This window comes from Phoenix dactylifera, chromosome 4 (genome assembly GCF_051530095.1).
Source record: "Phoenix dactylifera cultivar Ajwa chromosome 4, Ajwa_hap1_PhDact_Kaust_v1.1, whole genome shotgun sequence".
NCBI lineage: Eukaryota > Viridiplantae > Streptophyta > Magnoliopsida > Arecales > Arecaceae > Phoenix > Phoenix dactylifera.
Genome location: NC_143193.1, coordinates 39325454 through 39347735, shown reverse-complemented (window position 1 = coordinate 39347735; position 22282 = coordinate 39325454). Strand labels below are relative to the sequence as shown.

At 49.9% G+C, this 22282-nt stretch overlaps 59 non-coding genes and 2 pseudogenes across 59 annotated transcripts; all 61 read left to right on the top strand.

Annotated features, from left to right (window-relative positions):
* Window positions 1-62: 62 nt before the first annotated feature.
* Window positions 63-181, top strand: LOC148713996 (5S ribosomal RNA). The gene has a single exon (XR_015986676.2). It is a non-coding gene; the product is annotated as a 5S ribosomal RNA (ribosomal RNA).
* A 247-nt stretch (window positions 182-428) lies between these two features.
* LOC148713995 (5S ribosomal RNA) lies at window positions 429-547 on the top strand. The gene has a single exon (XR_015978732.2). It is a non-coding gene; the product is annotated as a 5S ribosomal RNA (ribosomal RNA).
* A 245-nt stretch (window positions 548-792) lies between these two features.
* Window positions 793-911, top strand: LOC148713994 (5S ribosomal RNA). Its single transcript, XR_015978604.2, has one exon. It is a non-coding gene; the product is annotated as a 5S ribosomal RNA (ribosomal RNA).
* A 246-nt stretch (window positions 912-1157) lies between these two features.
* LOC148713993 (5S ribosomal RNA) lies at window positions 1158-1276 on the top strand. The gene has a single exon (XR_015983905.2). It is a non-coding gene; the product is annotated as a 5S ribosomal RNA (ribosomal RNA).
* Window positions 1277-1521: 245 nt separating this feature from the next.
* Window positions 1522-1640, top strand: LOC148713992 (5S ribosomal RNA). Its single transcript, XR_015981841.2, has one exon. It is a non-coding gene; the product is annotated as a 5S ribosomal RNA (ribosomal RNA).
* Window positions 1641-1885: 245 nt separating this feature from the next.
* On the top strand, window positions 1886-2004 carry LOC148713991 (5S ribosomal RNA). The gene has a single exon (XR_015985464.2). It is a non-coding gene; the product is annotated as a 5S ribosomal RNA (ribosomal RNA).
* Window positions 2005-2250: 246 nt separating this feature from the next.
* On the top strand, window positions 2251-2369 carry LOC148713990 (5S ribosomal RNA). The gene has a single exon (XR_015978731.2). It is a non-coding gene; the product is annotated as a 5S ribosomal RNA (ribosomal RNA).
* A 246-nt stretch (window positions 2370-2615) lies between these two features.
* Window positions 2616-2734, top strand: LOC148713989 (5S ribosomal RNA). The gene has a single exon (XR_015978603.2). It is a non-coding gene; the product is annotated as a 5S ribosomal RNA (ribosomal RNA).
* A 247-nt stretch (window positions 2735-2981) lies between these two features.
* Window positions 2982-3100, top strand: LOC148713988 (5S ribosomal RNA). The gene has a single exon (XR_015984282.2). It is a non-coding gene; the product is annotated as a 5S ribosomal RNA (ribosomal RNA).
* A 247-nt stretch (window positions 3101-3347) lies between these two features.
* Window positions 3348-3466, top strand: LOC148713987 (5S ribosomal RNA). The gene has a single exon (XR_015978730.2). It is a non-coding gene; the product is annotated as a 5S ribosomal RNA (ribosomal RNA).
* Window positions 3467-3711: 245 nt separating this feature from the next.
* On the top strand, window positions 3712-3830 carry LOC148713986 (5S ribosomal RNA). The gene has a single exon (XR_015978602.2). It is a non-coding gene; the product is annotated as a 5S ribosomal RNA (ribosomal RNA).
* A 246-nt stretch (window positions 3831-4076) lies between these two features.
* On the top strand, window positions 4077-4195 carry LOC148713985 (5S ribosomal RNA). Its single transcript, XR_015981840.2, has one exon. It is a non-coding gene; the product is annotated as a 5S ribosomal RNA (ribosomal RNA).
* Window positions 4196-4440: 245 nt separating this feature from the next.
* LOC148713984 (5S ribosomal RNA) lies at window positions 4441-4559 on the top strand. The gene has a single exon (XR_015983894.2). It is a non-coding gene; the product is annotated as a 5S ribosomal RNA (ribosomal RNA).
* Window positions 4560-4804: 245 nt separating this feature from the next.
* On the top strand, window positions 4805-4923 carry LOC148713983 (5S ribosomal RNA). Its single transcript, XR_015978728.2, has one exon. It is a non-coding gene; the product is annotated as a 5S ribosomal RNA (ribosomal RNA).
* Window positions 4924-5169: 246 nt separating this feature from the next.
* On the top strand, window positions 5170-5288 carry LOC148713982 (5S ribosomal RNA). The gene has a single exon (XR_015978601.2). It is a non-coding gene; the product is annotated as a 5S ribosomal RNA (ribosomal RNA).
* Window positions 5289-5534: 246 nt separating this feature from the next.
* Window positions 5535-5653, top strand: LOC148713981 (5S ribosomal RNA). The gene has a single exon (XR_015983883.2). It is a non-coding gene; the product is annotated as a 5S ribosomal RNA (ribosomal RNA).
* Window positions 5654-5900: 247 nt separating this feature from the next.
* On the top strand, window positions 5901-6019 carry LOC148713980 (5S ribosomal RNA). Its single transcript, XR_015981839.2, has one exon. It is a non-coding gene; the product is annotated as a 5S ribosomal RNA (ribosomal RNA).
* Window positions 6020-6266: 247 nt separating this feature from the next.
* LOC148713979 (5S ribosomal RNA) lies at window positions 6267-6385 on the top strand. The gene has a single exon (XR_015984281.2). It is a non-coding gene; the product is annotated as a 5S ribosomal RNA (ribosomal RNA).
* Window positions 6386-6630: 245 nt separating this feature from the next.
* Window positions 6631-6749, top strand: LOC148713978 (5S ribosomal RNA). The gene has a single exon (XR_015978727.2). It is a non-coding gene; the product is annotated as a 5S ribosomal RNA (ribosomal RNA).
* A 246-nt stretch (window positions 6750-6995) lies between these two features.
* On the top strand, window positions 6996-7114 carry LOC148713977 (5S ribosomal RNA). Its single transcript, XR_015978600.2, has one exon. It is a non-coding gene; the product is annotated as a 5S ribosomal RNA (ribosomal RNA).
* Window positions 7115-7359: 245 nt separating this feature from the next.
* On the top strand, window positions 7360-7478 carry LOC148713976 (5S ribosomal RNA). The gene has a single exon (XR_015986602.2). It is a non-coding gene; the product is annotated as a 5S ribosomal RNA (ribosomal RNA).
* Window positions 7479-7723: 245 nt separating this feature from the next.
* LOC148713975 (5S ribosomal RNA) lies at window positions 7724-7842 on the top strand. Its single transcript, XR_015978726.2, has one exon. It is a non-coding gene; the product is annotated as a 5S ribosomal RNA (ribosomal RNA).
* A 246-nt stretch (window positions 7843-8088) lies between these two features.
* LOC148713974 (5S ribosomal RNA) lies at window positions 8089-8207 on the top strand. The gene has a single exon (XR_015980825.2). It is a non-coding gene; the product is annotated as a 5S ribosomal RNA (ribosomal RNA).
* A 246-nt stretch (window positions 8208-8453) lies between these two features.
* LOC148713973 (5S ribosomal RNA) lies at window positions 8454-8572 on the top strand. Its single transcript, XR_016408113.1, has one exon. It is a non-coding gene; the product is annotated as a 5S ribosomal RNA (ribosomal RNA).
* Window positions 8573-8819: 247 nt separating this feature from the next.
* On the top strand, window positions 8820-8938 carry LOC148713972 (5S ribosomal RNA). Its single transcript, XR_015985553.2, has one exon. It is a non-coding gene; the product is annotated as a 5S ribosomal RNA (ribosomal RNA).
* A 247-nt stretch (window positions 8939-9185) lies between these two features.
* Window positions 9186-9304, top strand: LOC148713971 (5S ribosomal RNA). The gene has a single exon (XR_015978249.2). It is a non-coding gene; the product is annotated as a 5S ribosomal RNA (ribosomal RNA).
* Window positions 9305-9549: 245 nt separating this feature from the next.
* Window positions 9550-9668, top strand: LOC148713970 (5S ribosomal RNA). Its single transcript, XR_015981838.2, has one exon. It is a non-coding gene; the product is annotated as a 5S ribosomal RNA (ribosomal RNA).
* A 246-nt stretch (window positions 9669-9914) lies between these two features.
* LOC148713969 (5S ribosomal RNA) lies at window positions 9915-10033 on the top strand. Its single transcript, XR_015983872.2, has one exon. It is a non-coding gene; the product is annotated as a 5S ribosomal RNA (ribosomal RNA).
* Window positions 10034-10278: 245 nt separating this feature from the next.
* LOC148713968 (5S ribosomal RNA) lies at window positions 10279-10397 on the top strand. Its single transcript, XR_015978725.2, has one exon. It is a non-coding gene; the product is annotated as a 5S ribosomal RNA (ribosomal RNA).
* A 246-nt stretch (window positions 10398-10643) lies between these two features.
* LOC148713967 (5S ribosomal RNA) lies at window positions 10644-10762 on the top strand. The gene has a single exon (XR_015981836.2). It is a non-coding gene; the product is annotated as a 5S ribosomal RNA (ribosomal RNA).
* A 247-nt stretch (window positions 10763-11009) lies between these two features.
* Window positions 11010-11128, top strand: LOC148713966 (5S ribosomal RNA). Its single transcript, XR_015980358.2, has one exon. It is a non-coding gene; the product is annotated as a 5S ribosomal RNA (ribosomal RNA).
* Window positions 11129-11375: 247 nt separating this feature from the next.
* On the top strand, window positions 11376-11494 carry LOC148713965 (5S ribosomal RNA). Its single transcript, XR_015985651.2, has one exon. It is a non-coding gene; the product is annotated as a 5S ribosomal RNA (ribosomal RNA).
* A 247-nt stretch (window positions 11495-11741) lies between these two features.
* On the top strand, window positions 11742-11860 carry LOC148713964 (5S ribosomal RNA). The gene has a single exon (XR_016406904.1). It is a non-coding gene; the product is annotated as a 5S ribosomal RNA (ribosomal RNA).
* A 245-nt stretch (window positions 11861-12105) lies between these two features.
* Window positions 12106-12224, top strand: LOC148713963 (5S ribosomal RNA). The gene has a single exon (XR_015983861.2). It is a non-coding gene; the product is annotated as a 5S ribosomal RNA (ribosomal RNA).
* A 246-nt stretch (window positions 12225-12470) lies between these two features.
* On the top strand, window positions 12471-12589 carry LOC148713962 (5S ribosomal RNA). Its single transcript, XR_015978724.2, has one exon. It is a non-coding gene; the product is annotated as a 5S ribosomal RNA (ribosomal RNA).
* A 245-nt stretch (window positions 12590-12834) lies between these two features.
* On the top strand, window positions 12835-12953 carry LOC148713961 (5S ribosomal RNA). The gene has a single exon (XR_015978599.2). It is a non-coding gene; the product is annotated as a 5S ribosomal RNA (ribosomal RNA).
* Window positions 12954-13199: 246 nt separating this feature from the next.
* Window positions 13200-13318, top strand: LOC148713960 (5S ribosomal RNA). Its single transcript, XR_015978749.2, has one exon. It is a non-coding gene; the product is annotated as a 5S ribosomal RNA (ribosomal RNA).
* A 247-nt stretch (window positions 13319-13565) lies between these two features.
* LOC148713959 (5S ribosomal RNA) lies at window positions 13566-13684 on the top strand. Its single transcript, XR_015980791.2, has one exon. It is a non-coding gene; the product is annotated as a 5S ribosomal RNA (ribosomal RNA).
* A 247-nt stretch (window positions 13685-13931) lies between these two features.
* On the top strand, window positions 13932-14050 carry LOC148713958 (5S ribosomal RNA). Its single transcript, XR_015977695.2, has one exon. It is a non-coding gene; the product is annotated as a 5S ribosomal RNA (ribosomal RNA).
* Window positions 14051-14295: 245 nt separating this feature from the next.
* Window positions 14296-14414, top strand: LOC148713957 (5S ribosomal RNA). Its single transcript, XR_015986353.2, has one exon. It is a non-coding gene; the product is annotated as a 5S ribosomal RNA (ribosomal RNA).
* A 246-nt stretch (window positions 14415-14660) lies between these two features.
* Window positions 14661-14779, top strand: LOC148713956 (5S ribosomal RNA; annotated as a pseudogene).
* A 247-nt stretch (window positions 14780-15026) lies between these two features.
* On the top strand, window positions 15027-15145 carry LOC148713955 (5S ribosomal RNA; annotated as a pseudogene).
* A 247-nt stretch (window positions 15146-15392) lies between these two features.
* LOC148713954 (5S ribosomal RNA) lies at window positions 15393-15511 on the top strand. The gene has a single exon (XR_015980178.2). It is a non-coding gene; the product is annotated as a 5S ribosomal RNA (ribosomal RNA).
* Window positions 15512-15757: 246 nt separating this feature from the next.
* Window positions 15758-15876, top strand: LOC148713953 (5S ribosomal RNA). Its single transcript, XR_015979512.2, has one exon. It is a non-coding gene; the product is annotated as a 5S ribosomal RNA (ribosomal RNA).
* Window positions 15877-16122: 246 nt separating this feature from the next.
* LOC148713952 (5S ribosomal RNA) lies at window positions 16123-16240 on the top strand. Its single transcript, XR_015980004.2, has one exon. It is a non-coding gene; the product is annotated as a 5S ribosomal RNA (ribosomal RNA).
* A 247-nt stretch (window positions 16241-16487) lies between these two features.
* LOC148713951 (5S ribosomal RNA) lies at window positions 16488-16606 on the top strand. The gene has a single exon (XR_015980405.2). It is a non-coding gene; the product is annotated as a 5S ribosomal RNA (ribosomal RNA).
* Window positions 16607-16853: 247 nt separating this feature from the next.
* Window positions 16854-16972, top strand: LOC148713950 (5S ribosomal RNA). The gene has a single exon (XR_015983328.2). It is a non-coding gene; the product is annotated as a 5S ribosomal RNA (ribosomal RNA).
* Window positions 16973-17219: 247 nt separating this feature from the next.
* LOC148713949 (5S ribosomal RNA) lies at window positions 17220-17337 on the top strand. Its single transcript, XR_015981129.2, has one exon. It is a non-coding gene; the product is annotated as a 5S ribosomal RNA (ribosomal RNA).
* Window positions 17338-17584: 247 nt separating this feature from the next.
* LOC148713948 (5S ribosomal RNA) lies at window positions 17585-17703 on the top strand. The gene has a single exon (XR_015980404.2). It is a non-coding gene; the product is annotated as a 5S ribosomal RNA (ribosomal RNA).
* Window positions 17704-17950: 247 nt separating this feature from the next.
* LOC148713947 (5S ribosomal RNA) lies at window positions 17951-18069 on the top strand. The gene has a single exon (XR_015979027.2). It is a non-coding gene; the product is annotated as a 5S ribosomal RNA (ribosomal RNA).
* A 247-nt stretch (window positions 18070-18316) lies between these two features.
* LOC148713946 (5S ribosomal RNA) lies at window positions 18317-18435 on the top strand. Its single transcript, XR_015986352.2, has one exon. It is a non-coding gene; the product is annotated as a 5S ribosomal RNA (ribosomal RNA).
* A 247-nt stretch (window positions 18436-18682) lies between these two features.
* On the top strand, window positions 18683-18801 carry LOC148713945 (5S ribosomal RNA). Its single transcript, XR_015983327.2, has one exon. It is a non-coding gene; the product is annotated as a 5S ribosomal RNA (ribosomal RNA).
* A 246-nt stretch (window positions 18802-19047) lies between these two features.
* LOC148713944 (5S ribosomal RNA) lies at window positions 19048-19166 on the top strand. The gene has a single exon (XR_015978159.2). It is a non-coding gene; the product is annotated as a 5S ribosomal RNA (ribosomal RNA).
* A 246-nt stretch (window positions 19167-19412) lies between these two features.
* On the top strand, window positions 19413-19530 carry LOC148713943 (5S ribosomal RNA). The gene has a single exon (XR_015980403.2). It is a non-coding gene; the product is annotated as a 5S ribosomal RNA (ribosomal RNA).
* A 247-nt stretch (window positions 19531-19777) lies between these two features.
* On the top strand, window positions 19778-19896 carry LOC148713942 (5S ribosomal RNA). The gene has a single exon (XR_015979026.2). It is a non-coding gene; the product is annotated as a 5S ribosomal RNA (ribosomal RNA).
* A 247-nt stretch (window positions 19897-20143) lies between these two features.
* LOC148713941 (5S ribosomal RNA) lies at window positions 20144-20262 on the top strand. Its single transcript, XR_015979755.2, has one exon. It is a non-coding gene; the product is annotated as a 5S ribosomal RNA (ribosomal RNA).
* Window positions 20263-20509: 247 nt separating this feature from the next.
* LOC148713940 (5S ribosomal RNA) lies at window positions 20510-20627 on the top strand. Its single transcript, XR_015986125.2, has one exon. It is a non-coding gene; the product is annotated as a 5S ribosomal RNA (ribosomal RNA).
* A 247-nt stretch (window positions 20628-20874) lies between these two features.
* On the top strand, window positions 20875-20993 carry LOC148713939 (5S ribosomal RNA). The gene has a single exon (XR_015980402.2). It is a non-coding gene; the product is annotated as a 5S ribosomal RNA (ribosomal RNA).
* Window positions 20994-21240: 247 nt separating this feature from the next.
* LOC148713938 (5S ribosomal RNA) lies at window positions 21241-21359 on the top strand. The gene has a single exon (XR_015977997.2). It is a non-coding gene; the product is annotated as a 5S ribosomal RNA (ribosomal RNA).
* A 247-nt stretch (window positions 21360-21606) lies between these two features.
* LOC148713937 (5S ribosomal RNA) lies at window positions 21607-21725 on the top strand. Its single transcript, XR_015980838.2, has one exon. It is a non-coding gene; the product is annotated as a 5S ribosomal RNA (ribosomal RNA).
* A 247-nt stretch (window positions 21726-21972) lies between these two features.
* On the top strand, window positions 21973-22091 carry LOC148713936 (5S ribosomal RNA). The gene has a single exon (XR_015980401.2). It is a non-coding gene; the product is annotated as a 5S ribosomal RNA (ribosomal RNA).
* The last annotated feature ends 191 nt before the right edge of the window (window positions 22092-22282 follow it).

Sequence of the window (22282 nt, the reverse complement as noted above, 5' to 3'; positions counted from 1 at the left end):
ATGTCTAGGGCCGTCGAGGTCTGCTGCTTTGTCATAAAAAGGAGTTTCGAAGGGCATGTCATGGGTGCGATCATACCAGCACTAATGCACCGGATCCCATCAGAACTGCGCAGTTAAGCGTGCTTGGGCGAGAGTAGTACTAGGATGGGTGACCCCTGGGGAAGTCCTCGTGTTGCACCCTTTTTATTTTTTGCCCGCATTTTTATTTTTTGATAATATTTATTTTTAATTTTTCGGCTTTTGGCTTTTCCTCTTCGGATAATTTTTTTCCCCCGAAAAAAAACTGAGTCCGGAGACTGGCGGTGCCATGCCGCATAGCGGGACCAGCGCGTTGAATCCTACGCCAGAACGGCCCCGGCGGCGCGAATGTCTCGGGCCGTCGAGGTCTGCTGCTTTGTCATAAAAGGGAGTTTCGAAGGGCATGTCATGGTTGCGATCATACCAGCACTAATGCACCGGATCCCATCAGAACTCCGCAGTTAAGCATGCTTGGGCGAGAGTAGTACTAGGATGGGTGACCCCCTGGGAAGTCCTCGTGTTGCACCTCTTTTATTTTTTGCCCGGTTTTTATTTTTTGATAATATTTATTTTTAATTTTTCGGCTTTTGGCTTTTTCTCTTCGGATAATTTTTTTTCCCCGAACATAAACTGAGTCCGGAGACTGGCGGTGCCATGCCGCATAGCGGGACCAGCGCGTTGAATCCTACGCCAGAACGGCCCCGGCGGCGCGAATGTCTCGGGCCGTCGAGGTCTGCTGCTTTGTCATAAAGGGAGTTTCGATGGGCAAGTCATGGGTGCGATCATACCAGCACTAATGCACCGGATCCCATCAGAACTCCGCAGTTAAGCATGCTTGGGCGAGAGTAGTACTAGGATGGGTGACCCACTGGGAAGTCCTCGTGTTGCACCCCTTTTATTTTTTGCCCGCTTTTTTATTTTTTGATAATATTTATTTTTAATTTTTCGGCTTTTGGCTTTTCCTCTTCGGATAATTTTTTCCCCCGAAAATAAACTGAGTCGGGAGACTGGCGGTGCCATGCCGCATAGCGGGACCAGCGCGTTGAATCCTACGCCAGAACGGCCCCGGCGGCGCGAATGTCTCGGGCCGTCGAGGTCTGCTGCTTTGTCATAAAAGGGAGTTTCGAAGGGTATGTCATGGTTGCGATCATACCAGCACTAATGCACCGGATCCCATCAGAACTCCGCAGTTAAGCATGCTTGGGCGAGAGTAGTACTAGGATGGGTGACCCCCTGGGAAGTCCTCGTGTTGCACCTCTTTTATTTTTTGCCCGGTTTTTATTTTTTGATAATATTTATTTTTAATTTTTCGGCTTTTGGCTTTTTCTCTTCGGATAATTTTTTTTCCCCGAACATAAACTGAGTCCGGAGACTGGCGGTGCCATGCCGCATAGCGGGACCAGCGCGTTGAATCCTACGCCAGAACGGCCCCGGCGGCGCGAATGTCTCGGGCCGTCGAGGTCTGCTGCTTTGTCATAAAGGGAGTTTCGATGGGCAAGTCATGGGTGCGATCATACCAGCACTAATGCACCGGATCCCATCAGAACTCCGCAGTTAAGCATGCTTGGGCGAGAGTAGTACTAGGATGGGTGACCCCCTGGGAAGTCCTCGTGTTGCACCCCTTTTATTTTTTGCCCGCTTTTTTATTTTTTGATAATATTTATTTTTAATTTTTCGGCTTTTGGCTTTTCCTCTTCGGATAATTTTTTCCCCCGAAAATAAACTGAGTCGGGAGACTGGCGGTGCCATGCCGCATAGCGGGACCAGCGCGTTGAATCCTACGCCAGAACGGCCCCGGCGGCGCGAATGTCTCGGGCCGTCGAGGTCTGCTGCTTTGTCATAAAGGGAGTTTCGATGGGCAAGTCATGGGTGCGATCATACCAGCACTAATGCACCGGATCCCATCAGAACTCCGCAGTTAAGCATGCTTGGGCGAGAGTAGTACTAGGATGGGTGACCCCCTGGGAAGTCCTCGTGTTGCACCTCTTTTATTTTTTGCCCGGTTTTTATTTTTTGATAATATTTATTTTTAATTTTTCGGCTTTTGGCTTTTTCTCTTCGGATAATTTTTTTTCCCCGAACATAAACTGAGTCGGGAGACTGGCGGTGCCATGCCGCATAGCGGGACCAGCGCGTTGAATCCTACGCCAGAACGGCCCCGGCGGCGCGAATGTCTCGGGCCGTCGAGGTCTGCTGCTTTGTCATAAAAGGGAGTTTCGATGGGCAAGTCATGGGTGCGATCATACCAGCACTAATGCACCGGATCCCATCAGAACTCCGCAGTTAAGCGTGCTTGGGCGAGAGTAGTACAAGGATGGGTGACCCCCTGGGAAGTCCTCGTGTTGCACCCCTTTTATTTTTTGCCCGCTTTTTTATTTTTTGATAATATTTATTTTTAATTTTTCGGCTTTTGGCTTTTTCTCTTCGGATAATTTTTTTTCCCGAAAATAAACTGAGTCCGGAGACTGGCGGTGCCATGCTGCATAGCGGGACCAGCGCCTTGAATCCTACGCCAGAACGGCCCCGGCGGCGCGAATGTCTCGGGCCGTCGAGGTCTGCTGCTTTGTCATAAAAGGGAGTTTCGATGGGCATATCATGGGTGCAATCATACCAGCACCAATGGACCGGATCCCATCAGAACTCCGCAGTTAAGCGTGCTTGGGCGAGAGTAGTACTAGGATGGGTGACCCCCAGGGAAGTCCTCGTGTTGCACCCCTTTTATTTTTTGCCCGCTTTTTTATTTTTTGATAATATTTATTTTTAATTTTTCGGCTTTTGGCTTTTTCTCTACAGATAATTTTTTTCCCCCGAAAATAAACTGAGTCCGGAGACTCGCGGTGCCATGCCGCATGGCGGGACCAGCGTGTTGAATCCTACGCCAGAACGGCCCCGGCAGCGCGAATGTCTAGGGCCGTCGAGGTCTGCTGCTTTGTCATAAAAAGGAGTTTCGAAGGGCATGTCATGGGTGCGATCATACCAGCACTAATGCACCGGATCCCATCAGAACTGCGCAGTTAAGCGTGCTTGGGCGAGAGTAGTACTAGGATGGGTGACCCCTGGGGAAGTCCTCGTGTTGCACCCTTTTTATTTTTTGCCCGCATTTTTATTTTTTGATAATATTTATTTTTAATTTTTCGGCTTTTGGCTTTTCCTCTTCGGATAATTTTTTTCCCCCGAAAAAAAACTGAGTCCGGAGACTGGCGGTGCCATGCCGCATAGCGGGACCAGCGCGTTGAATCCTACGCCAGAACGGCCCCGGCGGCGCGAATGTCTCGGGCCGTCGAGGTCTGCTGCTTTGTCATAAAAGGGAGTTTCGAAGGGCATGTCATGGTTGCGATCATACCAGCACTAATGCACCGGATCCCATCAGAACTCCGCAGTTAAGCATGCTTGGGCGAGAGTAGTACTAGGATGGGTGACCCCCTGGGAAGTCCTCGTGTTGCACCTCTTTTATTTTTTGCCCGGTTTTTATTTTTTGATAATATTTATTTTTAATTTTTCGGCTTTTGGCTTTTTCTCTTCGGATAATTTTTTTTCTCCGAACATAAACTGAGTCCGGAGACAGGCGGTGCCATGCCGCATAGCGGGACCAGCGCGTTGAATCCTACGCCAGAACGGCCCCGGCGGCGCGAATGTCTCGGGCCGTCGAGGTCTGCTGCTTTGTCATAAAGGGAGTTTCGATGGGCAAGTCATGGGTGCGATCATACCAGCACTAATGCACCGGATCCCATCAGAACTCCGCAGTTAAGCATGCTTGGGCGAGAGTAGTACTAGGATGGGTGACCCCCTGGGAAGTCCTCGTGTTGCACCCCTTTTATTTTTTGCCCGCTTTTTTATTTTTTGATAATATTTATTTTTAATTTTTCGGCTTTTGGCTTTTCCTCTTCGGATAATTTTTTCCCCCGAAAATAAACTGAGTCGGGAGACTGGCGGTGCCATGCCGCATAGCGGGACCAGCGCGTTGAATCCTACGCCAGAACGGCCCCGGCGGCGCGAATGTCTCGGGCCGTCGAGGTCTGCTGCTTTGTCATAAAAGGGAGTTTCGAAGGGCATGTCATGGTTGCGATCATACCAGCACTAATGCACCGGATCCCATCAGAACTCCGCAGTTAAGCATGCTTGGGCGAGAGTAGTACTAGGATGGGTGACCCCCTGGGAAGTCCTCGTGTTGCACCTCTTTTATTTTTTGCCCGGTTTTTATTTTTTGATAATATTTATTTTTAATTTTTCGGCTTTTGGCTTTTTCTCTTCGGATAATTTTTTTTCCCCGAACATAAACTGAGTCCGGAGACTGGCGGTGCCATGCCGCATAGCGGGACCAGCGCGTTGAATCCTACGCCAGAACGGCCCCGGCGGCGCGAATGTCTCGGGCCGTCGAGGTCTGCTGCTTTGTCATAAAGGGAGTTTCGATGGGCAAGTCATGGGTGCGATCATACCAGCACTAATGCACCGGATCCCATCAGAACTCCGCAGTTAAGCATGCTTGGGCGAGAGTAGTACTAGGATGGGTGACCCCCTGGGAAGTCCTCGTGTTGCACCCCTTTTATTTTTTGCCCGCTTTTTTATTTTTTGATAATATTTATTTTTAATTTTTCGGCTTTTGGCTTTTCCTCTTCGGATAATTTTTTCCCCCGAAAATAAACTGAGTCGGGAGACTGGCGGTGCCATGCCGCATAGCGGGACCAGCGCGTTGAATCCTACGCCAGAACGGCCCCGGCGGCGCGAATGTCTCGGGCCGTCGAGGTCTGCTGCTTTGTCATAAAGGGAGTTTCGATGGGCAAGTCATGGGTGCGATCATACCAGCACTAATGCACCGGATCCCATCAGAACTCCGCAGTTAAGCATGCTTGGGCGAGAGTAGTACTAGGATGGGTGACCCCCTGGGAAGTCCTCGTGTTGCACCTCTTTTATTTTTTGCCCGGTTTTTATTTTTTGATAATATTTATTTTTAATTTTTCGGCTTTTGGCTTTTTCTCTTCGGATAATTTTTTTTCCCCGAACATAAACTGAGTCGGGAGACTGGCGGTGCCATGCCGCATAGCGGGACCAGCGCGTTGAATCCTACGCCAGAACGGCCCCGGCGGCGCGAATGTCTCGGGCCGTCGAGGTCTGCTGCTTTGTCATAAAAGGGAGTTTCGATGGGCAAGTCATGGGTGCGATCATACCAGCACTAATGCACCGGATCCCATCAGAACTCCGCAGTTAAGCGTGCTTGGGCGAGAGTAGTACAAGGATGGGTGACCCCCTGGGAAGTCCTCGTGTTGCACCCCTTTTATTTTTTGCCCGCTTTTTTATTTTTTGATAATATTTATTTTTAATTTTTCGGCTTTTGGCTTTTTCTCTTCGGATAATTTTTTTTCCCGAAAATAAACTGAGTCCGGAGACTGGCGGTGCCATGCTGCATAGCGGGACCAGCGCCTTGAATCCTACGCCAGAACGGCCCCGGCGGCGCGAATGTCTCGGGCCGTCGAGGTCTGCTGCTTTGTCATAAAAGGGAGTTTCGATGGGCATATCATGGGTGCAATCATACCAGCACCAATGGACCGGATCCCATCAGAACTCCGCAGTTAAGCGTGCTTGGGCGAGAGTAGTACTAGGATGGGTGACCCCCAGGGAAGTCCTCGTGTTGCACCCCTTTTATTTTTTGCCCGCTTTATTGTTTTTTGATAATATTTATTTTTAATTTTTCGGCTTTTGGCTTTTTCTCTACAGATAATTTTTTTCCCCCGAAAATAAACTGAGTCCGGAGACTCGCGGTGCCATGCCGCATGGCGGGACCAGCGTGTTGAATCCTACGCCAGAACGGCCCCGGCAGCGCGAATGTCTAGGGCCGTCGAGGTCTGCTGCTTTGTCATAAAAAGGAGTTTCGAAGGGCATGTCATGGGTGCGATCATACCAGCACTAATGCACCGGATCCCATCAGAACTGCGCAGTTAAGCGTGCTTGGGCGAGAGTAGTACTAGGATGGGTGACCCCTGGGGAAGTCCTCGTGTTGCACCCTTTTTATTTTTTGCCCGCATTTTTATTTTTTGATAATATTTATTTTTAATTTTTCGGCTTTTGGCTTTTCCTCTTCGGATAATTTTTTTCCCCCGAAAAAAAACTGAGTCCGGAGACTGGCGGTGCCATGCCGCATAGCGGGACCAGCGCGTTGAATCCTACGCCAGAACGGCCCCGGCGGCGCGAATGTCTCGGGCCGTCGAGGTCTGCTGCTTTGTCATAAAAGGGAGTTTCGAAGGGCATGTCATGGTTGCGATCATACCAGCACTAATGCACCGGATCCCATCAGAACTCCGCAGTTAAGCATGCTTGGGCGAGAGTAGTACTAGGATGGGTGACCCCCTGGGAAGTCCTCGTGTTGCACCTCTTTTATTTTTTGCCCGGTTTTTATTTTTTGATAATATTTATTTTTAATTTTTCGGCTTTTGGCTTTTTCTCTTCGGATAATTTTTTTTCTCCGAACATAAACTGAGTCCGGAGACTGGCGGTGCCATGCCGCATAGCGGGACCAGCGCGTTGAATCCTACGCCAGAACGGCCCCGGCGGCGCGAATGTCTCGGGCCGTCGAGGTCTGCTGCTTTGTCATAAAGGGAGTTTCGATGGGCAAGTCATGGGTGCGATCATACCAGCACTAATGCACCGGATCCCATCAGAACTCCGCAGTTAAGCATGCTTGGGCGAGAGTAGTACTAGGATGGGTGACCCCCTGGGAAGTCCTCGTGTTGCACCCCTTTTATTTTTTGCCCGCTTTTTTATTTTTTGATAATATTTATTTTTAATTTTTCGGCTTTTGGCTTTTCCTCTTCGGATAATTTTTTCCCCCGAAAATAAACTGAGTCGGGAGACTGGCGGTGCCATGCCGCATAGCGGGACCAGCGCGTTGAATCCTACGCCAGAACGGCCCCGGCGGCGCGAATGTCTCGGGCCGTCGAGGTCTGCTGCTTTGTCATAAAAGGGAGTTTCGAAGGGCATGTCATGGTTGCGATCATACCAGCACTAATGCACCGGATCCCATCAGAACTCCGCAGTTAAGCATGCTTGGGCGAGAGTAGTACTAGGATGGGTGACCCCCTGGGAAGTCCTCGTGTTGCACCTCTTTTATTTTTTGCCCGGTTTTTATTTTTTGATAATATTTATTTTTAATTTTTCGGCTTTTGGCTTTTTCTCTTCGGATAATTTTTTTTCCCCGAACATAAACTGAGTCCGGAGACTGGCGGTGCCATGCCGCATAGCGGGACCAGCGCGTTGAATCCTACGCCAGAACGGCCCCGGCGGCGCGAATGTCTCGGGCCGTCGAGGTCTGCTGCTTTGTCATAAAGGGAGTTTCGATGGGCAAGTCATGGGTGCGATCATACCAGCACTAATGCACCGGATCCCATCAGAACTCCGCAGTTAAGCATGCTTGGGCGAGAGTAGTACTAGGATGGGTGACCCCCTGGGAAGTCCTCGTGTTGCACCCCTTTTATTTTTTGCCCGCTTTTTTATTTTTTGATAATATTTATTTTTAATTTTTCGGCTTTTGGCTTTTCCTCTTCGGATAATTTTTTCCCCCGAAAATAAACTGAGTCGGGAGACTGGCGGTGCCATGCCGCATAGCGGGACCAGCGCGTTGAATCCTACGCCAGAACGGCCCCGGCGGCGCGAATGTCTCGGGCCGTCGAGGTCTGCTGCTTTGTCATAAAGGGAGTTTCGATGGGCAAGTCATGGGTGCGATCATACCAGCACTAATGCACCGGATCCCATCAGAACTCCGCAGTTAAGCATGCTTGGGCGAGAGTAGTACTAGGATGGGTGACCCCCTGGGAAGTCCTCGTGTTGCACCTCTTTTATTTTTTGCCCGGTTTTTATTTTTTGATAATATTTATTTTTAATTTTTCGGCTTTTGGCTTTTTCTCTTCGGATAATTTTTTTTCTCCGAACATAAACTGAGTCGGGAGACTGGCGGTGCCATGCCGCATAGCGGGACCAGCGCGTTGAATCCTACGCCAGAACGGCCCCGGCGGCGCGAATGTCTCGGGCCGTCGAGGTCTGCTGCTTTGTCATAAAAGGGAGTTTCGATGGGCAAGTCATGGGTGCGATCATACCAGCACTAATGCACCGGATCCCATCAGAACTCCGCAGTTAAGCGTGCTTGGGCGAGAGTAGTACAAGGATGGGTGACCCCCTGGGAAGTCCTCGTGTTGCACCCCTTTTATTTTTTGCCCGCTTTTTTATTTTTTGATAATATTTATTTTTAATTTTTCGGCTTTTGGCTTTTTCTCTTCGGATAATTTTTTTTCCCGAAAATAAACTGAGTCCGGAGACTGGCGGTGCCATGCTGCATAGCGGGACCAGCGCCTTGAATCCTACGCCAGAACGGCCCCGGCGGCGCGAATGTCTCGGGCCGTCGAGGTCTGCTGCTTTGTCATAAAAGGGAGTTTCGATGGGCATATCATGGGTGCAATCATACCAGCACCAATGGACCGGATCCCATCAGAACTCCGCAGTTAAGCGTGCTTGGGCGAGAGTAGTACTAGGATGGGTGACCCCCAGGGAAGTCCTCGTGTTGCACCCCTTTTATTTTTTGCCCGCTTTTTTATTTTTTGATAATATTTATTTTTAATTTTTCGGCTTTTGGCTTTTTCTCTACAGATAATTTTTTTCCCCCGAAAATAAACTGAGTCCGGAGACTCGCGGTGCCATGCCGCATGGCGGGACCAGCGTGTTGAATCCTACGCCAGAACGGCCCCGGCAGCGCGAATGTCTAGGGCCGTCGAGGTCTGCTGCTTTGTCATAAAAAGGAGTTTCGAAGGGCATGTCATGGGTGCGATCATACCAGCACTAATGCACCGGATCCCATCAGAACTGCGCAGTTAAGCGTGCTTGGGCGAGAGTAGTACTAGGATGGGTGACCCCTGGGGAAGTCCTCGTGTTGCACCCTTTTTATTTTTTGCCCGCATTTTTATTTTTTGATAATATTTATTTTTAATTTTTCGGCTTTTGGCTTTTCCTCTTCGGATAATTTTTTTCCCCCGAAAAAAAACTGAGTCCGGAGACTGGCGGTGCCATGCCGCATAGCGGGACCAGCGCGTTGAATCCTACGCCAGAACGGCCCCGGCGGCGCGAATGTCTCGGGCCGTCGAGGTCTGCTGCTTTGTCATAAAAGGGAGTTTCGAAGGGCATGTCATGGTTGCGATCATACCAGCACTAATGCACCGGATCCCATCAGAACTCCGCAGTTAAGCATGCTTGGGCGAGAGTAGTACTAGGATGGGTGACCCCCTGGGAAGTCCTCGTGTTGCACCTCTTTTATTTTTTGCCCGGTTTTTATTTTTTGATAATATTTATTTTTAATTTTTCGGCTTTTGGCTTTTTCTCTTCGGATAATTTTTTTTCCCCGAACATAAACTGAGTCCGGAGACTGGCGGTGCCATGCCGCATAGCGGGACCAGCGCGTTGAATCCTACGCCAGAACGGCCCCGGCGGCGCGAATGTCTCGGGCCGTCGAGGTCTGCTGCTTTGTCATAAAGGGAGTTTCGATGGGCAAGTCATGGGTGCGATCATACCAGCACTAATGCACCGGATCCCATCAGAACTCCGCAGTTAAGCATGCTTGGGCGAGAGTAGTACTAGGATGGGTGACCCCCTGGGAAGTCCTCGTGTTGCACCCCTTTTATTTTTTGCCCGCTTTTTTATTTTTTGATAATATTTATTTTTAATTTTTCGGCTTTTGGCTTTTCCTCTTCGGATAATTTTTTCCCCCGAAAATAAACTGAGTCGGGAGACTGGCGGTGCCATGCCGCATAGCGGGACCAGCGCGTTGAATCCTACGCCAGAACGGCCCCGGCAGCGCGAATGTCTCGGGCCGTCGAGGTCTGCTGCTTTGTCATAAAAGGGAGTTTCGAAGGGCATGTCATGGTTGCGATCATACCAGCACTAATGCACCGGATCCCATCAGAACTCCGCAGTTAAGCATGCTTGGGCGAGAGTAGTACTAGGATGGGTGACCCCCTGGGAAGTCCTCGTGTTGCACCTCTTTTATTTTTTGCCCGGTTTTTATTTTTTGATAATATTTATTTTTAATTTTTCGGCTTTTGGCTTTTTCTCTTCGGATAATTTTTTTTCCCCGAACATAAACTGAGTCCGGAGACTGGCGGTGCCATGCCGCATAGCGGGACCAGCGCGTTGAATCCTACGCCAGAACGGCCCCGGCGGCGCGAATGTCTCGGGCCGTCGAGGTCTGCTGCTTTGTCATAAAGGGAGTTTCGATGGGCAAGTCATGGGTGCGATCATACCAGCACTAATGCACCGGATCCCATCAGAACTCCGCAGTTAAGCATGCTTGGGCGAGAGTAGTACTAGGATGGGTGACCCCCTGGGAAGTCCTCGTGTTGCACCCCTTTTATTTTTTGCCCGCTTTTTTATTTTTTGATAATATTTATTTTTAATTTTTCGGCTTTTGGCTTTTCCTCTTCGGATAATTTTTTCCCCCGAAAATAAACTGAGTCGGGAGACTGGCGGTGCCATGCCGCATAGCGGGACCAGCGCGTTGAATCCTACCCCAGAACGGCCCCGGCGGCGCGAATGTCTCGGGCCGTCGAGGTCTGCTGCTTTGTCATAAAGGGGAGTTTCGAAGGGCATGTCATGGTTGCGATCATACCAGCACTAATGCACCGGATCCCATCAGAACTCCGCAGTTAAGCATGCTTGGGCGAGAGTAGTACTAGGATGGGTGACCCCCTGGGAAGTCCTCGTGTTGCACCCCTTTTATTTTTTGCCCGCTTTTTTATTTTTTGATAATATTTATTTTTCATTTTTCGGCTTTTGGCTTTTCCTCTTCGGATAATTTTTTTCCCCCGAAAATAAACTGAGTCCGGAGACTGGCGGTGCCATGCTGCATAGCGGGACCAGCGCCTTGAATCCTACGCCAGAACGGCCCCGGCGGCGCGAATGTCTCGGGCCGTCGAGGTCTGCTGCTTTGTCATAAAAGGGAGTTTCGATGGGCATATCATGGGTGCAATCATACCAGCACCAATGGACCGGATCCCATCAGAACTCCGCAGTTAAGCGTGCTTGGGCGAGAGTAGTACTAGGATGGGTGACCCCCAGGGAAGTCCTCGTGTTGCACCCCTTTTATTTTTTGCCCGCTTTTTTATTTTTTGATAATATTTATTTTTAATTTTTCGGCTTTTGGCTTTTTCTCTACAGATAATTTTTTTCCCCCGAAAATAAACTGAGTCCGGAGACTCGCGGTGCCATGCCGCATGGCGGGACCAGCGTGTTGAATCCTACGCCAGAACGGCCCCGGCAGCGCGAATGTCTAGGGCCGTCGAGGTCTGCTGCTTTGTCATAAAAAGGAGTTTCGAAGGGCATGTCATGGGTGCGATCATACCAGCACTAATGCACCGGATCCCATCAGAACTGCGCAGTTAAGCGTGCTTGGGCGAGAGTAGTACTAGGATGGGTGACCCCTGGGGAAGTCCTCGTGTTGCACCCTTTTTATTTTTTGCCCGCATTTTTATTTTTTGATAATATTTATTTTTAATTTTTCGGCTTTTGGCTTTTCCTCTTCGGATAATTTTTTTCCCCCGAAAAAAAACTGAGTCCGGAGACTGGCGGTGCCATGCCGCATAGCGGGACCAGCGCGTTGAATCCTACGCCAGAACGGCCCCGGCGGCGCGAATGTCTCGGGCCGTCGAGGTCTGCTGCTTTGTCATAAAAGGGAGTTTCGAAGGGCATGTCATGGTTGCGATCATACCAGCACTAATGCACCGGATCCCATCAGAACTCCGCAGTTAAGCATGCTTGGGCGAGAGTAGTACTAGGATGGGTGACCCCCTGGGAAGTCCTCGTGTTGCACCTCTTTTATTTTTTGCCCGGTTTTTATTTTTTGATAATATTTATTTTTAATTTTTCGGCTTTTGGCTTTTTCTCTTCGGATAATTTTTTTTCCCCGAACATAAACTGAGTCCGGAGACTGGCGGTGCCATGCCGCATAGCGGGACCAGCGCGTTGAATCCTACGCCAGAACGGCCCCGGCGGCGCGAATGTCTCGGGCCGTCGAGGTCTGCTGCTTTGTCATAAAGGGAGTTTCGATGGGCAAGTCATGGGTGCGATCATACCAGCACTAATGCACCGGATCCCATCAGAACTCCGCAGTTAAGCATGCTTGGGCGAGAGTAGTACTAGGATGGGTGACCCCCTGGGAAGTCCTCGTGTTGCACCCCTTTTATTTTTTGCCCGCTTTTTTATTTTTTGATAATATTTATTTTTAATTTTTCGGCTTTTGGCTTTTCCTCTTCGGATAATTTTTTCCCCCGAAAATAAACTGAGTCGGGAGACTGGCGGTGCCATGCCGCATAGCGGGACCAGCGCGTTGAATCCTACGCCAGAACGGCCCCGGCGGCGCGAATGTCTCGGGCCGTCGAGGTCTGCTGCTTTGTCATAAAAGGGAGTTTCGAAGGGCATGTCATGGTTGCGATCATACCAGCACTAATGCACCGGATCCCATCAGAACTCCGCAGTTAAGCATGCTTGGGCGAGAGTAGTACTAGGATGGGTGACCCCCTGGGAAGTCCTCGTGTTGCACCTCTTTTATTTTTTGCCCGGTTTTTATTTTTTGATAATATTTATTTTTAATTTTTCGGCTTTTGGCTTTTTCTCTTCGGATAATTTTTTTTCCCCGAACATAAACTGAGTCCGGAGACTGGCGGTGCCATGCCGCATAGCGGGACCAGCGCGTTGAATCCTACGCCAGAACGGCCCCGGCGGCGCGAATGTCTCGGGCCGTCGAGGTCTGCTGCTTTGTCATAAAGGGAGTTTCGATGGGCAAGTCATGGGTGCGATCATACCAGCACTAATGCACCGGATCCCATCAGAACTCCGCAGTTAAGCATGCTTGGGCGAGAGTAGTACTAGGATGGGTGACCCCCTGGGAAGTCCTCGTGTTGCACCCCTTTTATTTTTTGCCCGCTTTTTTATTTTTTGATAATATTTATTTTTAATTTTTCGGCTTTTGGCTTTTCCTCTTCGGATAATTTTTTCCCCCGAAAATAAACTGAGTCGGGAGACTGGCGGTGCCATGCCGCATAGCGGGACCAGCGCGTTGAATCCTACGCCAGAACGGCCCCGGCGGCGCGAATGTCTCGGGCCGTCGAGGTCTGCTGCTTTGTCATAAAGGGGAGTTTCGAAGGGCATGTCATGGTTGCGATCATACCAGCACTAATGCACCGGATCCCATCAGAACTCCGCAGTTAAGCATGCTTGGGCGAGAGTAGTACTAGGATGGGTGACCCCCTGGGAAGTCCTCGTGTTGCACCCCTTTTATTTTTTGCCCGCTTTTTTATTTTTTGATAATATTTATTTTTCATTTTTCGGCTTTTGGCTTTTCCTCTTCGGATAATTTTTTTCCCCCGAAAATAAACTGAGTCCGGAGACTGGCGGTGCCATGCCGCATAGCGGGACCAGCGCGTTGAATCCTACGCCAGAACGGCCCCGGCGGCGCGAATGTCTCGGGCCGTCGAGGTCTGCTGCTTTGTCATAAAGGGGAGTTTCGAAGGGCATGTCATGGTTGCGATCATACCAGCACTAATGCACCGGATCCCATCAGAACTCCGCAGTTAAGCATGCTTGGGCGAGAGTAGTACTAGGATGGGTGACCCCCTGGGAAGTCCTCGTGTTGCACCCTTTTTATTTTTTGCCCGCATTTTTATTTTTTGATAATATTTATTTTTAATTTTTCGGCTTTTGGCTTTTCCTCTTCGGATAATTTTTTTCCCCCGAAAAAAAACTGAGTCCGGAGACTGGCGGTGCCATGCCGCATAGCGGGACCAGCGCGTTGAATCCTACGCCAGAACGGCCCCGGCGGCGCGAATGTCTCGGGCCGTCGAGGTCTGCTGCTTTGTCATAAAAGGGAGTTTCGAAGGGCATGTCATGGTTGCGATCATACCAGCACTAATGCACCGGATCCCATCAGAACTCCGCAGTTAAGCATGCTTGGGCGAGAGTAGTACTAGGATGGGTGACCCCCTGGGAAGTCCTCGTGTTGCACCTCTTTTATTTTTTGCCCGGTTTTTATTTTTTGATAATATTTATTTTTAATTTTTCGGCCTTTGGCTTTTTCTCTTCGGATAATTTTTTTTCCCCGAACATAAACTGAGTCCGGAGACTGGCGGTGCCATGCCGCATAGCGGGACCAGCGCGTTGAATCCTACGCCAGAACGGCCCCGGCGGCGCGAATGTCTCGGGCCGTCGAGGTCTGCTGCTTTGTCATAAAGGGAGTTTCGATGGGCAAGTCATGGGTGCGATCATACCAGCACTAATGCACCGGATCCCATCAGAACTCCGCAGTTAAGCATGCTTGGGCGAGAGTAGTACTAGGATGGGTGACCCCCTGGGAAGTCCTCGTGTTGCACCTCTTTTATTTTTTGCCCGGTTTTTATTTTTTGATAATATTTATTTTTAATTTTTGGGCTTTTGGCTTTTTCTCTTCGGATAATTTTTTTTCCCCGAACATAAACTGAGTCCGGAGACTGGCGGTGCCATGCCGCATAGCGGGACCAGCGCGTTGAATCCTACGCCAGAACGGCCCCGGCAGCGCGAATGTCTAGGGCCGTCGAGGTCTGCTGCTTTGTCATAAAAAGGAGTTTCGAAGGGCATGTCATGGGTGCGATCATACCAGCACTAATGCACCGGATCCCATCAGAACTGCGCAGTTAAGCGTGCTTGGGCGAGAGTAGTACTAGGATGGATGACCCCTGGGGAAGTCCTCGTGTTGCACCCTTTTAATTTTTTGCCCGCATTTTTATTTTTTGATAATATTTATTTTTAATTTTTCGGCTTTTGGCTTTTCCTCTTCGGATAATTTTTTTCCCCCGAAAAAAAACTGAGTCCGGAGACTGGCGGTGCCATGCCGCATAGCGGGACCAGCGCGTTGAATCCTACGCCAGAACGGCCCCGGCGGCGCGAATGTCTCGGGCCGTCGAGGTCTGCTGCTTTGTCATAAAGGGGAGTTTCGAAGGGCATGTCATGGTTGCGATCATACCAGCACTAATGCACCGGATCCCATCAGAACTCCGCAGTTAAGCATGCTTGGGCGAGAGTAGTACTAGGTTGGGTGACCCCCTCGGAAGTCCTCGTGTTGCACCTCTTTTATTTTTTGCCCGCTTTTTTATTTTTTGATAATATTTATTTTTAATTTTTCGGCTTTTGGCTTTTCCTCTTCGGATAATTTTTTTCTCCCGAAAATAAATTGAGTCCGGAGACTGGCGGTGCCATGCCGCATAGCGGGACCAGCGCGTTGAATCCTACGCCAGAACGGCCCCGGCGGCGCGAATGTCTCGGGCCGTCGAGGTCTGCTGCTTTGTCATAAAGGGGAGTTTCGAAGGGCATGTCATGGTTGCGATCATACCAGCACTAATGCACCGGATCCCATCAGAACTCCGCAGTTAAGCATGCTTGGGCGAGAGTAGTACTAGGATGGGTGACCCCCTGGGAAGTCCTCGTGTTGCACCACTTTTATTTTTTGCCCGCTTTTTTATTTTTTGATAATATTTATCTTTAATTTTTCGGCTTTTGGCTTTTCCTCTTCGGATAATTTTTTCCCCCGAAAATAAACTGAGTCGGGAGACTGGCGGTGCCATGCCGCATAGCGGGAGCAGCGCGTTGAATCCTACGCCAGAACGGCCCCGGCGGCGCGAATGTCTCGGGCCGTCGAGGTCTGCTGCTTTGTCATAAAAGGGAGTTTCGATGGGCAAGTCATGGGTGCGATCATACCAGCACTAATGCACCGGATCCCATCAGAACTCCGCAGTTAAGCGTGCTTGGGCGAGAGTAGTACAAGGATGGGTGACCCCCTGGGAAGTCCTCGTGTTGCACCCCTTTTATTTTTTGCCCGCTTTTTTATTTTTTGATAATATTTATTTTTAATTTTTCGGCTTTTGGCTTTTTCTCTTCGGATAATTTTTTTTCCCGAAAATAAACTGAGTCCGGAGACTGGCGGTGCCATGCCGCATAGCGGGACCAGCGCGTTGAATCCTACGCCAGAACGGCCCCGGCGGCGCGAATGTCTCGGGCCGTCGAGGTCTGCTGCTTTGTCATAAAAGGGAGTTTCGATGGGCATGTCATGGGTGCGATCATACCAGCAATAATGCACCGGATCCCATCAGAACTCCGTAGTTAAGCGTGCTTGGGCGAGATTAGTACTAGGATGGGTGACCCCCGGGAAGTCCTCGTGTTGCACCCCTTTTATTTTTTGCCCGCTTTTTTATTTTTTGATAATATTTATTTTTAATTTTTCGGCTTTTGGCTTTTTCTCTTCGGATAATTTTTTTCCCCCGAAAATAAACTGAGTCCGGAGACTGGCGGTGCCATGCCGCATAGCGGGAGCAGCGCGTTGAATCCTACGCCAGAACGGCCCCGGCGGCGCGAATGTCTCGGGCCGTCGAGGTCTGCTGCTTTGTCATAAAAGGGAGTTTCGAAGGGCATGTCATGGGTGCGATCATACCAGCACTAATGCACCGGATCCCATCAGAACTCCGCAGTTAAGCGGGCTTGGGCGAGAGTAGTACTAGGATGGGTGACCCCCAGGGAAGTCCTCGTGTTGCACCCCTTTTATTTTTTGCCCGCTTTTTTATTTTTTCATAATATTTATTTTTAATTTTTCGGCTTTTGGCTTTTCCTCTTCGGATAATTTTTTTCCCCCGAAAATAAACTGAGTTCGGAGACTGGCGGTGCCATGCCGCATAGCGGGACCAGCGCGTTGAATCCTACGCCAGAACGGCCCCGGCGGCGTGAATGTCTCGGGCCGTCGAGGTCTGCTGCTTTGTCATAAAAGGGAGTTTCGATGGGCAAGTCATGGGTGCGATCATGCCAGCACTAATGCACCGGATCCCATCAGAACTCCGCAGTTAAGCGTGCTTGGGCGAGAGTAGTACTAGGATGGATGGCCCCCTGGGAAGTCCTCGTGTTGCACCCCTTTTATTTTTTGCCCGCTTTTTTATTTTTTGATAATATTTATTTTTAATTTTTTGGCTTTTGGCTTTTCCTCTTCGGATAATTTTTTTCCCCCGAAAATAAACTGAGTCCGGAGACTGGCGGTGCCATGCCGCATAGCGGGACCAGCGCGTTGAATCCTACGCCAGAACGGCCCCGGCGGCGCGAATGTCTCGGGCCGTCGAGGTCTGCTGCTTTGTCATAAAAGGGAGTTTCGATGGGCATGTCATGGGTGCGATCATACCAGCACTAATGCACCGGATCCCATCAGAACTCCGCAGTTAAGCGTGCTTGGGCGAGATTAGTACTAGGATGGGTGACCCCCGGGAAGTCCTCGTATTGCACCCCTTTTATTTTTTGCCCGCTTTTTTATTTTTTCATAATATTTATTTTTAATTTTTCGGCTTTTGGCTTTTCCTCTTCGGATAATTTTTTTTCTCCGAAAATAAACTGAGTCCGGAGACTGGCGGTGCCATGCCGCATAGCGGGACCAGCGCGTTGAATCCTACGCCAGAACGGCCCCGGCGGCGCGAATGTCTCGGGCCGTCGAGGTCTGCTGCTTTGTCATAAAAGGGAGCTTCGATGGGCAAGTCATGGGTGCGATCATACCAGCACTAATGCACCGGATCCCATCAGAACTCCGCAGTTAAGCGTGCTTGGGCGAGAGTAGTACTAGGATGGGTGGCCCCCTGGGAAGTCCTCGTGTTGCACCCCTTTTATTTTTTGCCCGTTTTTTTATTTTTTGATAATATTTATTTTTAATTTTTCGGCTTTTGGCTTTTCCTCTTCGGATAATTTTTTTCCCCCGAAAATAAACTGAGTCCGGAGACTGGCGGTGCCATGCCGTATAGCGGGACCAGCGCGTTGAATCCTACGCCAGAACGGCCCCGGCGGCGCGAATGTCTCGGGCCGTCGAGGTCTGCTGCTTTGTCATAAAAGGGAGTTTCGATGGGCAAGTCATGGGTGCGATCATACCAGCACTAATGCACCGGATCCCATCAGAACTCCGCAGTTCAGCGTGCTTAGGCGAGAGTAGTACTAGGATGGGTGGCCCCCTGGGAAGTCCTCGTGTTGCACCCCTTTTATTTTTTGCCCGCTTTTTTATTTTTTGATAATATTTATTTTTAATTTTTTGGCTTTTGGCTTTTCCTCTTCGGATAATTTTTTTCCCCCGAAAATAAACTGAATCCGGAGACTGGCGGTGCCATGCCGCATAGCGGGAGCAGCGCGTTGAATCCTACGCCAGAACGGCCCCGGCGGCGCGAATGTCTCGGGCCGTCGAGGTCTGCTGCTTTGTCATAAAAGGGAGTTTCGAAGGGCATGTCATGGGTGCGATCATACCAGCACTAATGCACCGGATCCCATCAGAACTCCGCAGTTAAGCAGGCTTGGGCGAGAGTAGTACTAGGATGGGTGACCCCCTGGGAACTCCTCGTGTTGCACCCCATTTATTTTTTGCCCGCTTTTTTATTTTTTTATAATATTTATTTTTAATTTTTCGGCTTTTGGCTTTTTCTCTTCGGATAATTTTTTTTTCCCGAAAATAAACTGAGTCCGGAGACTGGCGGTGCCATGCCGCATAGCGGGACCAGCGCGTTGAATCCTACGCCAGAACGGCCCCGGCGGCGCGAATGTCTCGGGCCGTCGAGGTCTGCTGCTTTGTCATAAAGGGGAGTTTCGAAGGGCATGTCATGGTTGCGATCATACCAGCACTAATGCACCGGATCCCATCAGAACTCCGCAGTTAAGCATGCTTGGGCGAGAGTAGTACTAGGATGGGTGACCCCCTGGGAAGTCCTCGTGTTGCACCCCTTTTATTTTTTGCCCGCTTTTTTATTTTTTGATAATATTTATTTTTAATTTTTCGGCTTTTGGCTTTTCCTCTTCGGATAATTTTTTCCCCCGAAAATAAACTGAGTCGGGAGACTGGCGGTGCCATGCCGCATAGCGGGAGCAGCGCGTTGAATCCTACGCCAGAACGGCCCCGGCGGCGCGAATGTCTCGGGCCGTCGAGGTCTGCTGCTTTGTCATAAAAGGGAGTTTCGATGGGCAAGTCATGGGTGCGATCATACCAGCACTAATGCACCGGATCCCATCAGAACTCCGCAGTTAAGCGTGCTTGGGCGAGAGTAGTACTAGGATGGGTGACCCCCTGGGAAGTCCTCGTGTTGCACCCCTTTTATTTTTTGCCCGCTTTTTTATTTTTTGATAATATTTATTTTTAATTTTTCGGCTTTTGGCTTTTTCTCTTCGGATAATTTTTTTTCCCGAAAATAAACTGAGTCCGGAGACTGGCGGTGCCATGCCGCATAGCGGGACCAGCGCGTTGAATCCTACGCCAGAACGGCCCCGGCGGCGCGAATGTCTCGGGCCGTCGAGGTCTGCTGCTTTGTCATAAAAGGGAGTTTCGATGGGCATGTCATGGGTGCGATCATACCAGCAATAATGCACCGGATCCCATCAGAACTCCGTAGTTAAGCGTGCTTGGGCGAGATTAGTACTAGGATGGGTGACCCCCGGGAAGTCCTCGTGTTGCACCCCTTTTATTTTTTGCCCGCTTTTTTATTTTTTGATAATATTTATTTTTAATTTTTCGGCTTTTGGCTTTTTCTCTTCGGATAATTTTTTTCCCCCGAAAATAAACTGAGTCCGGAGACTGGCGGTGCCATGCCGCATAGCGGGAGCAGCGCGTTGAATCCTACGCCAGAACGGCCCCGGCGGCGCGAATGTCTCGGGCCGTCGAGGTCTGCTGCTTTGTCATAAAAGGGAGTTTCGAAGGGCATGTCATGGGTGCGATCATACCAGCACTAATGCACCGGATCCCATCAGAACTCCGCAGTTAAGCGGGCTTGGGCGAGAGTAGTACTAGGATGGGTGACCCCCAGGGAAGTCCTCATGTTGCACCCCTTTTATTTTTTGCCCGCTTTTTTATTTTTTCATAATATTTATTTTTAATTTTTCGGCTTTTGGCTTTTCCTCTTCGGATAATTTTTTTCCCCCGAAAATAAACTGAGTCCGGAGACTGGCGGTGCCATGCCGCATAGCGGGACCAGCGCGTTGAATCCTACGCCAGAACGGCCCCGGCGGCGTGAATGTCTCGGGCCGTCGAGGTCTGCTGCTTTGTCATAAAAGGGAGTTTCGATGGGCAAGTCATGGGTGCGATCATGCCAGCACTAATGCACCGGATCCCATCAGAACTCCGCAGTTAAGCGTGCTTGGGCGAGAGTAGTACTAGGATGGATGGCCCCCTGGGAAGTCCTCGTGTTGCACCCCTTTTATTTTTTGCCCGCTTTTTTATTTTTTGATAATATTTATTTTTTATTTTTCGGCTTTTGGCTTTTCCTCTTCGGATAATTTTTTTCCCCCGAAAATAAACTGAGTCCGGAGACTGGCGGTGCCATGCCGCATAGCGGGACCAGCGCGTTGAATCCTACGCCAGAACGGCCCCGGCGGCGCGAATGTCTCGGGCCGTCGAGGTCTGCTGCTTTGTCATAAAAGGGAGTTTCGATGGGCATGTCATGGGTGCGATCATACCAGCACTAATGCACCGGATCCCATCAGAACTCCGCAGTTAAGCGTGCTTGGGCGAGATTAGTACTAGGATGGGTGACCCCCGGGAAGTCCTCGTATTGCACCCCTTTTATTTTTTGCCCGCTTTTTTATTTTTTCATAATATTTATTTTTAATTTTTCGGCTTTTGGCTTTTCCTCTTCGGATAATTTTTTTTCTCCGAAAATAAACTGAGTCCGGAGACTGGCGGTGCCATGCCGCATAGCGGGACCAGCGCATTGAATCCTACGCCAGAACGGCCCCGGCGGCGCGAATGTCTCGGGCCGTCGAGGTCTGCTGCTTTGTCATAAAAGGGAGCTTCGATGGGCAAGTCATGGGTGCGATCATACCAGCACTAATGCACCGGATCCCATCAGAACTCCGCAGTTAAGCGTGCTTGGGCGAGAGTAGTACTAGGATGGGTGGCCCCCTGGGAAGTCCTCGTGTTGCACCCCTTTTATTTTTTGCCCGCTTTTTTATTTTTTGATAATATTTATTTTTAATTTTTCGGCTTTTGGCTTTTCCTCTTCGGATAATTTTTTTCCCCCGAAAATAAACTGAGTCCGGAGACTGGCGGTGCCATGCCGTATAGCGGGACCAGCGCGTTGAATCCTACGCCAGAACGGCCCCGGCGGCGCGAATGTCTCGGGCCGTCGAGGTCTGCTGCTTTGTCATAAAAGGGAGTTTCGATGGGCAAGTCATGGGTGCGATCATACCAGCACTAATGCACCGGATCCCATCAGAACTCCGCAGTTCAGCGTGCTTAGGCGAGAGTAGTACTAGGATGGGTGGCCCCCTGGGAAGTCCTCGTGTTGCACCCCTTTTATTTTTTGCCCGCTTTTTTATTTTTTGATAATATTTATTTTTAATTTTTTGGCTTTTGGCTTTTCCTCTTCGGATAATTTTTTTCCCCCGAAAATAAACTGAGTCCGGAGACTGGCGGTGCCATGCCGCATAGCGGGAGCAGCGCGTTGAATCCTACGCCAGAACGGCCCCGGCGGCGCGAATGTCTCGGGCCGTCGAGGTCTGCTGCTTTGTCATAAAAGGGAGTTTCGAAGGGCATGTCATGGGTGCGATCATACCAGCACTAATGCACCGGATCCCATCAGAACTCCGCAGTTAAGCAGGCTTGGGCGAGAGTAGTACTAGGATGGGTGACCCCCTGGGAACTCCTCGTGTTGCACCCCATTTATTTTTTGCCCGCTTTTTTATTTTTTTATAATATTTATTTTTAATTTTTCGGCTTTTGGCTTTTTCTCTTCGGATAATTTTTTTTTCCCGAAAATAAACTGAGTCCGGAGACTGGCGGTGCCATGCCGCATAGCGGGACCAGCGCGTTGAATCCTACGCCAGAACGGCCCCGGCGGCGCGAATGTTTCGGGCCGTCGAGGTCTGCTGCTTTGTCATAAAAGGGAGTTTCGAAGGGCATGTCATGGGTGCGATCATACCAGCACTAATGCACCGGATCCCATCAGAACTCTGCTGTTAAGCGTGCTTGGGCGAGAGTAGTACTAGGATGGGTGACCCCCTGGGAAGTCCTCGTGTTGCACCCCTTTTATTTTTTGCCCGCTTTTTTATTTTTTGATAATATTTATTTTTAATTTTTCGGCTTTTGGCTTTTCCCCTTCGGATAATTTTTTTCCCCCGAAAATAAACTGAGTCCGGAGACTGGCGGTGCCATGCCGCATAGCGGGACCAGCGCGTTGAATCCTACGCCAGAACGGCCCCGGCGGCGCGAATGTCT